The sequence below is a fragment of the Aotus nancymaae genome, unplaced genomic scaffold (genome assembly GCF_030222135.1).
Source record: "Aotus nancymaae isolate 86718 unplaced genomic scaffold, 86718_ANA_hifiasm-v0.15.2.pri h1tg000062l, whole genome shotgun sequence".
NCBI lineage: Eukaryota > Metazoa > Chordata > Mammalia > Primates > Aotidae > Aotus > Aotus nancymaae.
Genome location: NW_026988476.1, coordinates 5279445 through 5292967, shown reverse-complemented (window position 1 = coordinate 5292967; position 13523 = coordinate 5279445). Strand labels below are relative to the sequence as shown.

The 13523-nt window shown below is 41.7% G+C and overlaps 1 protein-coding gene across 2 annotated transcripts in view; it reads right to left on the bottom strand.

Moving 5' to 3' along the window:
* Positions 1-5966, bottom strand: part of LOC105729434 (signal recognition particle subunit SRP54) — a 100603-nt gene extending 94637 nt beyond the window's left edge. The window contains exon 1 of one of the 2 annotated variants that reach the window (XM_064365788.1): positions 5519-5966. The gene's annotated coding sequence lies outside the window, so the exon portion shown is untranslated. The remainder of the gene's footprint in view (positions 1-5518) is intronic. The other variant, XM_021674914.2, reaches the window with a different exon arrangement.
* Positions 5967-13523: the final 7557 nt, after the last annotated feature.

Sequence of the window (13523 nt, the reverse complement as noted above, 5' to 3'; positions counted from 1 at the left end):
CGATCTCAGCTCACTACAACCTCTGCCTCCAGGATTCAAGCAATTCTCCTGCCTCAGCCTCCCGAGTAGCTGGGACTACAGGTGCACGCCACTACACCCAGCTAATTTTTGCATATTTAGTAGAGATGGGGTTTCACTATGTTGGCCAGGATGGTCTCAATCTCCTGAACTTGTGATCCGCCTGCCTCGGCCTCCCAAAATGCTGGGATTACAGGCGTTAGCCACTGTGCTCGGCCAGGACACTGTATACTTTTCTATAATCAAAAGCTAATAAACAATATTTACTTTTCTGATTTTAATACTAAATATTTTTCTTAATTTTGCACCGCATATGTGTTCATAGTCTAGGATCACAGAAAAGTAAATTTAACAAAATGGCCTATAGGTACTGTATTTAGTAAAATATATCTTAATGACTAACTTTATAATGTTAATTATGACTTTCAAATTTAGGAATTTTCATGCTGAATCTACTTATTCTCCAAGGAAACAATTCACCTTTATGTTCTATGATTACAAAATGATATACGTTCATTGTAAAAGTTAAAACATTACAGAAATATTTAAGGTAGAAAATATAATTCCCCTAATTCTACCTGCTCTCATACCATAGTAACAACCAATAAAAATTAAACATATAGTCCCATGGATTTTATTTTCTAGGTGTATTAATTTAAGCAATGTTTCCCGAGAATTATGATTTGAGGGGAATAAAAAAGAGAGCAAAACTTAGGGAAATTCTTTTGTAAAATAAGCTTGCTAATGCTAAAAACAGGCTTAAATGCAAAAGGCTGACTACAAAACTGCATAAGCGGTATAATCCATATTTTGTTAAACACAGTCTAAAAACAAGTATTAAAAAACATTAGCCATTGGCCAGGTGCAGTGGCTCACGCCTGTAATCCCACCACTTTGGGAGGCCAAGGTGGGCGGATCACGACGTCAAGAGATCGAGACCATCCTGGCCAACATGGTGAAACCCCGTGGCTACTACAAAAAAAAAAAAAATTATCTGGGCGTGGTGGCACACGCCTGTAGTCCCAACTACTCGGGAGGCTGAGGCAGGAGAATTGCTTGAACCCAGGAGGCAGAGATCACAGTGAGCCGAGATTGCACCACTGCACTCCAGCCTGGTGCCTGGCCACAAATCAAGACTCTGTCTCAAAAAAAAAAAATTAGCCATCAAGGAATTGTAAATCAAAATCTTAATGAGATATCATCCAAACAAACACTTGTACATGAATGGTCATAGCAGCATTATTCATAATAGCCAAAAGTATAAACAATCCAAATATCCTTCAACTTATGAAAGGATAAGTAAAATGTCAAATAAAATACAATGGGGTATCAACAGGCAATAAAATCCTTTACAATGTACAGTGTAGGTGAACTGTATAAGAATTATATATACATACACACATATACATACATATATATATATATATATATATTTTTTTTTTTTTGAGACACAGTCTCCTTCCGTCGCCCAAGCTGGAGTGCAGTGATACCATCTTAGCGCACTGCAACCTCCACCTCCTAGGTTCAAGTGATTCTCCTGCCTCAGCCTCCCGAGTAGCTGGGACTACAGGTGCATGCCACCATGCCCGGCTAAGTTTTTGTATTTTTAGTAGAGATGAGGTTTCACCATGTTAGCCAGGACGGTCTTGACCTCCTGATCTTGTGATCTGCCCACCTCGGCCTTCTAAAGTGCTGGGATTACAGGTGTGAACCACAGCGCCAGACCAAGAATTATATTTTAATGAACTGTTAAAATAACATTTGTCATATCTGGATGGTGAATAACTAGCAATTTTTGTTTTCTTACTTTTTTTCAGTAATGACTGAGAGTATTATTTTTTAAGTCATGGGAAAATTATTTTCCAAAGTGCTCCTTGTGAGCGTTAGAGTGCAATTAGTCAACAGACTAGAGGTTGGGATGGAGTTGCCACCTGCATTCATTTACTCATTCATTAAACACCTACTATGTACTCCAGAAGTTGTCCCAGCATGAGAGAAATTCTAACTCCTAATCAAATACAATGATTTAACACAAGACTCTCTTCAAAACATAAATTATGCATCATACCACCTCTGCCTTAATTTAGAACCAAAGGTTATAATCAATTATATCAAGAAGTATCAAGCAATTTTCTCTTCATTCAAGTAATTGTTTTTCAAATTTTAAAACTCATTTTGATATTTAAAATAATACCACAGCGCCAATTCAGAGTTTAGCAGCAAAAAAGGTATGCCAAAAAAAAAAAAATTAGCAACAAGAGATAGTAACTCAAAAACACTGGGGATAATTTCTTTATGATACTTTTTGGCTATGAAGTCAACCATAAAAAAGAATTCTTTACATAAAATGCTACCAAGAGGAAAATGAAAATGAAAATTAAAAAAAATTCATTGGAAACGGCTGGCCTTAAAGTTGAAAAGAAAAAGGAAGACTGAAAAAATGAAAAGAAGGGATAAGAGGTATATGCTCAAGCAATGGGTTATTTCAATGACATTTAGATAATGCCTATGAGCTAAAAATTAAATGCTCAATCAGAATCTCCAAAGATAGTAAGGTAAAAACATTTTAGGGGGACTAGCCTCATCTACATTCTCAATCTGGAGAGCAAAACAAGGCATTTATGTTTTGAAAACTTTCACTAGCTATACTGATATGCAGCCAGGGTTCATAATCACTACATTAAATATTTAATAACATGCCCCAAAGAAAACCAGAGAATAAGAAATCTGTTCTCTACCTTAAAAACATCTTTAGAGGCCGGGCGCGGTGGCTCAAGCCTGTAATCCCAGCACTTTGGGAGGCCAAGGCGGGTGGATCACGAGGTCGAGAGATCGAGACCATCCTGGTCAACATTGTGAAACCCCGTCTCTACTAATACAAAAAAATTAGCTGGGCATGGTGGCGCGTGCCTGTAATCCCAGCTACTCAGGAGGCTGAGGCAGGAGAATTGCCTGAACCCAGGAGGCGGAGGTTGCGGTGAGCCGAGATTGCGCCATTGCACTCCAGCCTGGGTAAGAGAGCGAAACTCCGTCTCAAAAAAAAAAAACAAAACAAAAAACCAACCATCTTTAGAGACAATGCAACACATTAGAGGGAAAAAACTGAACAGCCAGAACACTACATGCACTAGCCATACTCCATAAGGCTAGTTGAGACAAGATGTGGGCTTGAAGTAGAGAAACAGAAGAAACCAGGGTTAAGGGCTAACTAACTTATGAGGCAGAATCTAATGAGCAAATGGTTATGGCGACTGAAGGAAAAAAAAAAGGCAAAAATGATTCCAATATCTCTAGTTTTTATAACCAGATGGCTAATGATGCCATTAACCAGCAAATGGAAGGCAAAAAGAAAAGGTGGTTTCAAAGTCAGAAAGAGGAGTTAATAGAGAAAAGATCAAAGGGACTTAAATTATTTTTAATGTTTCACTTTTTATGATGGATGTGTACAGATATTCATGTTCATTTTATTATCCCTCCCAACTAGCTAGGACTACAGGCGGCACCACTATGCCCAAATAATTTTTGTATTTTCTGTAGAGACGGGGGTTTCACCATGTTACCCAGGCTGGTCTTGAACTCCTGAGCTAAAGCAATCCGCCAGCTTCACCCTCCAAAGTACTGGAGAGAGCCACTGCTCACAGCCCTTATTATCCTTTTTAAAATTTAACCTACATATATCACAAATTTCAACTCACAAGAGGTCAAAACTAAAAAATGCATGAGAATCACTGCTTTTATATACTTTTGTATGCATGACATATGTCATAATAAAAAAAAAAAAGGAAGGTGAAGACAGCACATTTGGTTTTGGACCTACTGAGTTTGCAGGTTTTAAGGGAAAGTACAGAACTATTCTTCACGAGAGGGAGGCTAAAGAATAAAGTTTAGGCTGGACATGGTAGCTCACGCCTATAATCCCAACGCTTTGGGAGGCCGAAGCAGGCAGATCACTTGAGGTCAGGAGCTCAAGACCAGCCTGGCCAATACGGTGAAATCCTCGTCTCTACTAAAAATACAAAAAATTAGCTGGGCATTGTGGCAGGCACCTGTAAACCCAGCTACATGGGAGGATGAGACAGGAGAATCACTTGAACCTGGCAGGTAGAGGCTGCAGTGAGCTGAGATCGCCCCACTGCACTCGAGTCTGGGTGACAGAGTGAAGAAGGTTTGGAAAAGAATAAGGCTTGGAAACGAAAAGAATAGGTTTGTAAATGGTTGGCATATAAGGACAATGCCATGGAAGCCATGGATGTAAGTCTTAAGGAGAGCCTGTGGAAGGCCATTTGGGTTACAGCAATGACTAAGGGTCAACTAAAAGGAGAACGTTAACTAAGACTGAAAATAACCAAAGCTTTTACTAATTTCCTTTCCTTTTTTCCAGGGCACACAGACGAAAATCAGTTTTTAAAAGGCTATATTTATGGTTATCTTACTGTAATCCTGCGGCAGGTCCAGGATTTCCAAATAGATGGGATTATAGGGAGTAATCTGGAAGGAAGGCTTGAAGATGCTTTTGCATCGTACTCTATATGAAGGTAGAAAACACCAATTGGCCATATCAAAAAACTGAGGAAGACGGATTTGAGGGAAACTCTGGCACCACCATTGCTATGTTCTAGACACTAAATCAAAACAAACCTCTTACCTAATCTCCTTTCTTCCTCATAACAAGCCTATTAGGTAGATGAGGATATTGAAGCTAGATTGGAATAGCAACTGGCTCAGGGTCACAAATCACCTAAGGAGCTCGTTAGCTGTCCCAAAGCTTTCTACGGTTCTTTGTATGTAACAAGCTCCTACAGCTCTTTATATGTAACTAGTGTTTCTCATTACCCATCTTGATACAATGTATATTTACGTGCATTAGCTGCTCAGTGGCGGAGTTAATGTCATTCATTTCTGTATCCCTGTAGCCAAGAACAAGTATATATTTTGTTGAATTAAGCATGTAAAAGAATCAGGTGAGGATAGCATGAAGAAAGCCAAGAGAGGAAAGTTTCAAGAAATGGATGGTCAGCAGCGTCAAACGGTACAGAGCGAGCCATCAGACTATCTTAAACCATCATTGGCATTGAACTGATATTCCGTATTCATTTACTGAACGTCTACTACACGCAGGACGTCGTGTTAAGCACTACAAACACATAGGAAAATAAAGTCTGGTACAAGTAAAAAGATTTTCGGGCAAGTAGCCTCATCTAAATTCTTGCTCAGGAAAGCAAAACGAAGACTCAGGTCTGCAATTACCTACATCTATTTGGCTCAGGTAAATCTGAAGACAACTTAAAAAGGTCACAGGGAATCTTTTAATAAAACTTCTCATGGAAGACAAGAGATAACGAAGAGCCACAAGAGATAAAGAAGCACCTCAGTCTCGGTAACTACGGCCGGTGGCGAGGGAAGCCGACTTCCCCCGGAGTCTCTCGCCCCTTGAGAGCAGGGCTGGGGCTGCCCCTAGCTGACCCTCAATAGACTGGGGCGGGAAAAAGCAGACACTTACCGCAAAAGACACCGCTAACGCCGTGGCCCTAAGGGGCCAGGAATTCCTTGGCGAGGCCCCACGCCTTGGGAAGAAACCCAAGAAAGCCAGGAGCAGACAGCCAGGTATCACCCACAACCCAACTTCCCGAACTAGATAAACTAGGGTCCCAACGCCCAGCACCGCGTCGTCAACTCCCACCAGCTGGAAGACCGACGAGTGCCACCGAACCTTCCGCCCAATGAGGAAACGTCACCATTCCGCGTAGTCCAGCCTCTCTAGAGGAGGATCTACTTCCGCTTCCGGGACACACTGCTGCGTTTCTCCTGCGCGTCTCCCGAAACAGTTTAGATGTTTGCTTCCGCTAGTTTTGGTTTTAGTTTCCTACCGCTGAATAACTGCAGTAGAAAAGTTAGTGGTAAAATAGGAGGCTGTCTAGGGACGTGATTTCGGGGAAGAAGTCAGGCTTCGACGAGACTCCTTAAGAAAAGTTAGTAGGCGGAGCACTCCCAGCTAAGAGCGGCAAGATGAAAGATGGAAGTGTGATTGAAGGAAGGGATCCCCGGGCGCACGTGAGACCTCCGTAGGAGGGCGGGGCTTAGGGCTTCGCAGACTAGAGGCGTGTTCCGCGGAGGGTGGGATGGTGTCTGCCAGCGCTTGCGCAGTGCCAATCAGTGTCTGCGCCGCTTGCTCCTACAGCCTAAAATTTCCCACTGCGGAGCTGGTCGTGATGCTGCGGCCGCTTCGCGCTGTGGCCCCGGCCGACCGCCAGGCGCTGCTGCAGTGGATGCGAACTATCGTTAAGTGTAAGAGACCAAAGCCTGAAGCAGGCGCTGACTTTGGAGACTTAGGCGAGGTGAAGCCAAAAGCCTTCCTTGGGGTCACTGTGCTGGTCTCTGCTAACCTATGGTGTAGATTGACCAGGGCTCAGAGTGCGCTCACGGAAAGGCGTGTTAATTGTACGCCGCACTCAGAGACCAATTAACAAGAGCGAGTCCTGGTACAAGAAGAGGGATTTTATTTCCGATGCCAGCCTGGGGGAAGCGGCACAAATGTTTTTCGCCTTTGGAGCGAAAAAGCGGGCATTTTATAAGGTAGAGGAGGAAGTGAACAGGAGCAGGAGTCTCTGCTAGTTGGTGCCTTCCTGAGCAGAAATAAGTCGTAAAAGTGAGCACGTAGATGAATTTGCTCTGTAGAGAATGGTCTGGTGAGGGGGAGAGACAAGAGGTTATTTTGCATTTCAAAAAGGGCTAAGTGGGAAGTGTAGTGGGGAAGGGAAAACAGGAAAAAATAAACTATCTTTTGGAAAATGGAGGTAATCGGATACAGTACCACTTCGAATTAATTGGGTGCGGGAAGACCTGGTTCTGAGTAGTTTGTGATTTTGCAGCAGACTTCGGACAAGCCTTTAGAGCTCCTTGTGCCTAACCCTTTTTCTGAAAGAAAATAAAGGGTTAGCCCTCCTCCCTATTACTCCCACAAACTTCTTAGGATTGGTTTGTTACCACCTGAAAAAGCACTTTGCAGGAGAGGTTTTAGGCTGTAGCGTTAGTTGGAAGCGTTAAAAGAAAAATCTTAGCCAAGTTAAATTTAACAGTTTAATTCAGCAAAGAACGATTTGCGAATCAGGCAGGCTCAGAGGGATTGCAGCGCCAAGTGATAGAGGATTTATAGACAAAAAGGCTGCAGTGAGATTTGATCCTGCTACTGCAGTCCAGCCTGGGCTACACAAGACCTTGTCTCTTTAAACACACACACACACGTTAAAACTGAGGAAATGTGATAGTTAAATCTAGTTATTGAAAAATGGGATGGATATATTTTGGCAAAGTAAAGCCTGATGAAAGCTCAAGAAAATAGGATATTCTTGTGTTTGGTAACTATCGCAAACTATCCTATGTCTGTATATATGTGTGTGTGTATTTTTTTTTTTTTTTGAGACGGAGTTTTACTGTTTTCACCCAGGCTGGGATGCAGTGGCACCGACCTGGCTCACTGCAACCTCCTACTCCCAGATTCAAGCGATTCTCCTACCCCAGCCTCCCGAGTAGCTGGGATTACAGGCATCTGCCACCACACCCAGTTAATATTTGTATTGTTAGTAGATGGGGTTTCACCATGTTTCCCAGGCTGGTCTCAAACTCCTGACCTCGGGTGATCTGCCTGCCTTGCCCTCCAAGAGTGCTGGGATTACAGGCATGAGCCACCATGCCTGGCCACAATGCCTGTTTATTGCTGAATGTTGATTCCCATGGTTATTTTTATCCAAAGTCATGACTTGAAATGCCATTGTTAGCTGATGACTCCCAATTTTAGATTTTTAACCTTGACCTCTTAAAATTCTTTGTGATGTTAGAGTCAAGCAGTAGATTTAGGTATTACAATTATAATTATTACACATTTTAGGAGTCATTTTAGATAAGATGTCAAACTGAAGTAACAGGGACATCTGATAGTGAGATAGGTCCTGGAAAGTATAGAAAACCAGAGATGCAGCTTTATTTCTATACACACATAATCAAGATAAGAATTTCCATGATATGCTGAGTCTCCTATCACTTCATCTAAGCCCTGCGTTGCACATTTCATTTTTCATATTCCATTTGTCAGTAAAACAGCACCAATTTACATCTTTTTTCACATCTTCAGCACAAGGTCATTTATTCCAAAAGCACTGAGTGCCTACAAAAATGTCACATACTGCTTAGAGCTGGCAATTTTAAAATTACCAAAACATCCTTGCCCTCTCAAGATCTGTTTTGTGGAGCCATTTGCAATCTAAATCTTGATTTTTTTTCCTGCTTTTTGTTTGTTTGTTTTTGAGATAGGGTCTTTGTCACCCAGGCTGGAGTGCAGTGGGACCATCATAGCTCACTGCAGCCTTAAACTCCTGGCCTCAAGGGGTTCTCCCACCTCAGCCTCCTAAAGTGTTCAGATCACAGGCATGAGCCACTGCACCCAGCCTCAAATTTTAGAGATATCAGTTGAGACTCTATTTTTCAAAATCAGGAAGACTTGAAAGAATGTTTTGAATAATTTTGAAAACGAGCCAATATCGCTGGCTAAAGAATATATTTTTATTTTTTTTCCCCGTTTTTTTTTTTTGAAAGAAAGAAAGAAAAAGAATAAAGAAGAGGAGGAAAAAGAAAGAGAAAGAGAGAGAGAGAATGGAAATATTGCTTTCTTGCCCAGGCTAGAATGCATTTTAATAATGGGTATTGAAAACCTCTTTTATACCAACAATTATACTTGATGTAAACAGGAAGGAATAAGGGAAGAAAATAATAAACAAGCAGCCAACCAGTATTTCATTTAAACCCGTGAAATGCTATGCTATTACTGAGGAGTGATTTACTTCCAATTATGTATTCACTTATGGAATAGGTGTGAGGTGGTAATGTATGTTTTATATATTTGAAGTGGAGAGCTCTACAAATGTTTATTAAATTTACTTGTTCCGGGTCTGAGTTCAAGTCCTGGATGTCCTTGTTAATTTTCTGTCTCGTTGATCTATAAAATCATTAGCTCTTCTTGTTACATTGATCCTTTTGCCATTATGTAATGTCCTTCTTTGCCTCTTTTGCTCTTTGTGCTTTAAAGTCTACTTTATCAGAGGCGAGAATTGCATCTCCTGCTTTTTATTTATTTGTTTATTTTTACTCTCTGATTGGTTGATAAATCTTCCTCCTTTTCTTTGTTTTGAGTCTTTGTGTGTCGTTGCATGTGAGATGGGTCTGGATGCAGCATACCAATGGGTTTTGGCTTTTTATACAATTAGAATATATATATAGGTTTAATACCGGCGTTTGATGCTAGCTGGCTGTTTTGCCCATTAGTTAGTGTAAATTTTTCATTGTGTTAATGTTGTTTTCTTTTTGATATATTTTTGGAAAGGCTGATATTGGTTGTTCCTTTATATGTATAGTGCTTCCTTCAGAAGCTCTTGTAAAGCAGGCCTGGTGGTGGTGAACTCTAAGTACTTGTTTGTTCACAAAGGATTTAATTTTTCCTTCGATTATAAAGCTTAGTTTGGCTGGATAGGAAATTCTGGGTTGAAAGTTCTTTTCTTTAAGGATGTTAAATATTGGTCCCCACTCTTTTCTGGCTTGTAGGGTTTCTGCTGAGAGGTCTGCTGTAAGTCTGATAGGTTTTCCTTTATGGGTAACCTGACCTTTCTCTCTGGCTGCCCTTAGTATTTTCTCCTTCATTTCAACCCTAATAAATCTGGCAATTATGTGCCTTGGGGTTGGTCTTCTTGAAGAATATCTTTGTGGTGTTCTCTGTATTACCTGGAGTTGAATATTACCCTGCCTTGCCAGGTTGGGAAAGTTTTCCTGAATGATATCCTGAAGAGTATTTTCCAACTTGGATTCATTCTCTTCGTCACATTCAGGTACACCTATCAAACGTAAATTAGGTCTCTTCACATAGTCCCATATTTCCTGGAGACTTTGCTCATTCCTTTTCATCCTTTATTCTCCAATCTTCTTGTTTCATTTCACTGAGCTGGTTCTCGACTTCTGATATCCTTTCTTCTACTTGATCAATTCGACTGTTTAAACTTGTGCATGCTTTGCGAAGTTCTCGTGTTGTGTTTTTCAGCTCCATCAATTCACTTATATTCCTCTCTAAATTGTCCATTCTCATTAACATTTCGTCAAACCTTTTTTCAAGGTTCTTAGTTTCTTTGCATTGGGTTAGAACAAGTTCTTTTAATTCACAGAAGTTTCTTATCACCCACGTTTTGAAACCTGCTTCTGTTATTGGAACACACTCGTAATCTATTAAGCCTTGTTCCGTTACTGATGAGGAATTGCGATCCCCTGTAGAGGGAGAGACATTCTGATTTTGAATATTCTCTGCCTTTTTACGCTGGTTTCTTCCCTTCATTATATATTTATCCGTCTGTCGTCTTTGTAATTACCGACCTTCCAACTAGGTCTCCGAGCTGACGTCCAACTTTTGATTCCCAGCACTGAAATCTGAGCAATCCACTGCGCCGGTCAAAACAGCGGTGTTAAGATTGAAGGTGCTTTTCTGCCCGGGAATCTCCGGACTCTGCACCAAAAACTGGTGCACTAAGGCACCAGCAAAACCGCCACGCCGGCCACAAGAGTCGCCCTGGCGACCCGTGGGGCTCCTCTGCTGGGAATCTCCTGGTCCGTGAGCAACAAATATTCATCTGAAAGTGTGGCGTCCTCTCGTTCTCTGCGCTTTCACTGGGAACTACGAGCCCGAGCTGCTAGTGATCAGCCATCTTAGATCTCTCTCTCCTCTTATTTTTTTTAAAGGTACTTTTTATTGTTGTTTTTGGAGACAGGGTCTCACTCTGTCACCCAGGCTAGAGGCCGGAGTACGGTGGCACCATTATAGCCCACTGGAGTTTTGACCTCCTGGCCTCAAGCAGCCCTCCCACCTCAGCCTCCTAAGAAGCTGGACTATGGTGCAAACCACCACACCCAGCTTTTTTTTTTTTTAATTTCTTGTAGAGACAGAGTTTCACTATGTTGCCCAGGCTGGTCTCAAACTCCTGGTCTCAAGATCCTCCCACCTTGGCTTCCCAAACTGCTGGGACTAGAGGCGTGAGCCGTCACACCTGAGGTTCTTTCTGTGCCTCTCTTCGGCAGACTCTGTAGTGAGGAAGCTTAAGGAATTCATTAAACAATCTAAAGAATAACTTGAGTTTCTGAAGAATGTTTATTAACACGAGTATTTTAAGAAGCGAGGCTGGGCAGTGGCCCATGCCTGTAATCGTAGCACTTTGGGAAGCCGAGGCAGGTGGATTGCCTGAGCCTAGGAGTCTGAGACCAGCCTGGGCAACATAGTGAGAATCTGTCTCAAAAAAAAAAAAAATTAAAAAAAATTTTTGATAAAGAAGTGAGAGTATCACTGAGCTTAAAGTAAAGGAGTATGGTTATTTATAATCCTTAATAAAGTAGGCCGGGTGCAGTAGCTCACACCTGTAATCCCAGCACTTTGGGAGGCCCAGGTGGGTGGATCACCTGAGGTCAGGAGTTCAAGACCACCCTAAGCAACATGGTGAAATCCTGTCTGTACTAAAAATACAAAAATTAGCCAGGTATGGTGGCACACGCCTATAATCCCGGCTACAAGAGGCTGAGGCAGGAGAAACCTTTGAACCTGAGAAGCGGAGGTTGCAGTGAGCCGAGACTGTACCATCACGCTCCAGCCTGGGTGACAGAGCAAGACTCCGTCTCCAAAAAAAAAAAACAGTGTATTAGTATACCTTCTTTATTGCAGTAAAATATACACGCAATAAAGTTTACCATTTTAACCTTTTTTTTTTTTTGAGACTGAGTAGCTGGGATTATAGGCACACACCACCATGCCTGGCTAATTTTTGTGTCTTTAGTAGATGGGGTTTCACCACGTTGGTCAAGTTGGTCTCGAACACCTGACCTCGTGATCCACCCACCTTAACCTTTCAAAGTGCTGGGATTACAGGCATGAGCTACCGTGCCCAGCCCATTTTAACCATTTTTTAGTGTATAGTTAAGTGGCATTAAATATGTTCACATTGTGTTGTAACCATCATCACTATTCTCCAGAACTTATCTTCCGAAACTGAAACTCTTTTTTTTTTTTTTTTTTTTGAGACGGAGTTTTCGCTTTTGTTACCCAGGCTGGAGTGCAATGGCGCGATCTCGGCTCACCGCAACCTCCGCCTCCTGGGTTCAGGCAATTCTCCTGCCTCAGCCTCCTGAGTAGCTGGGATTACAGGCACACGCCACCATGCCCAGCTAATTTTTTGTATTTTTAGTAGAGACAGGGTTTCACCATGTTGACCGGGATGGTATCGATCTCTTGACCTCGTGATCCACCCGCCTCGGCCTCCCAAAGTGCTGGGATTACAGGCGTGAGCCACCGCGCCTGGCCGCCGAAACTGAAACTCTTAAAGTACCTTTTTATGAAGTGGTCTAAGTACAGCACAGAAGACTCTTCTGAATAGCCATTTTTCATTTTCCTAGTTAGATTTCCTTCTACCAGGGGAAAAAATTTTTTTTAAATCTCTGGCATTAAGTCATTTAAGTAATGTATGATATTTGCATAGCCCTTTAAATTACAACTCTTGAATTTTTATACCATTTGATGGAATAGTGAGAGACAATGCTAGATTTTAAGTATAGCTTTGGTTTTGAGTTTCATAGAGTTTATTAAAAGGAGAAAACATGGCTGGGAGTGGTGGCTCATGCCTGTAATCCCAACACTTTAGGAGGCCGAGGTGGGCAGATCACCTGAGATCAGGAGTTCAAAACCATCCTGGCTAACATGGTGAAACCCCATCTGTACTAAAAATACAAAAAAAATTTAGCTGGGCATGGTGGCACACACCTGTAGTCCCAGCTACTGGGGGTCAGGGGCTGAGGCATGAGAATTGCTTGAACCCGGGATGCAGAAGTTGCATTGAGCCGAGATCACCAACACTGTACTCCAGCCTGGGCGACAGAGTGAGACTTCATCTCAAAAAAATAACCAACTAGAAAACATCTAAATTGCTAACAGGTAAAACCATAATAATTTTAAATACACAAAAGAAAGAATAAAAATTATGGCCTCTAAAGAGATAGTGGGATTATGACACCAAGACTTGGCATCATTTAGGATCATGCTGGTGGAAGCAGAAGCTTGGACCAGAGAAGAGCCCATCATGCCAATGTCTGTTATAAACTGAGGATATAGTTCTCATCCCTGCACTCCAGCCTAGGTGACAGAGCAAGACTCCGTCTCAAGAAAAAAAAAAAAAAAGAAACCGACGATATAAAACAAAGGTAGGAGCCTACATGTTTCTTGGTACAGCTTAGGCCAAAGGTCTGGGAAACAATGAGCACTCATGTCAGAAAGATAAACCAAGTCTGAGGGGGAAGGCAGGCAAAAATAAGTTCATATGCTCCCCCCAAAAAAAAGATAAAATAAAAAGCAGTTTAAAACTCAACTCTTCTAATTGAATGCTGGGAAAAAGACAAAATAGAAGGAAAATAAAAAGCAGTTTAAAATACAGCAGTAC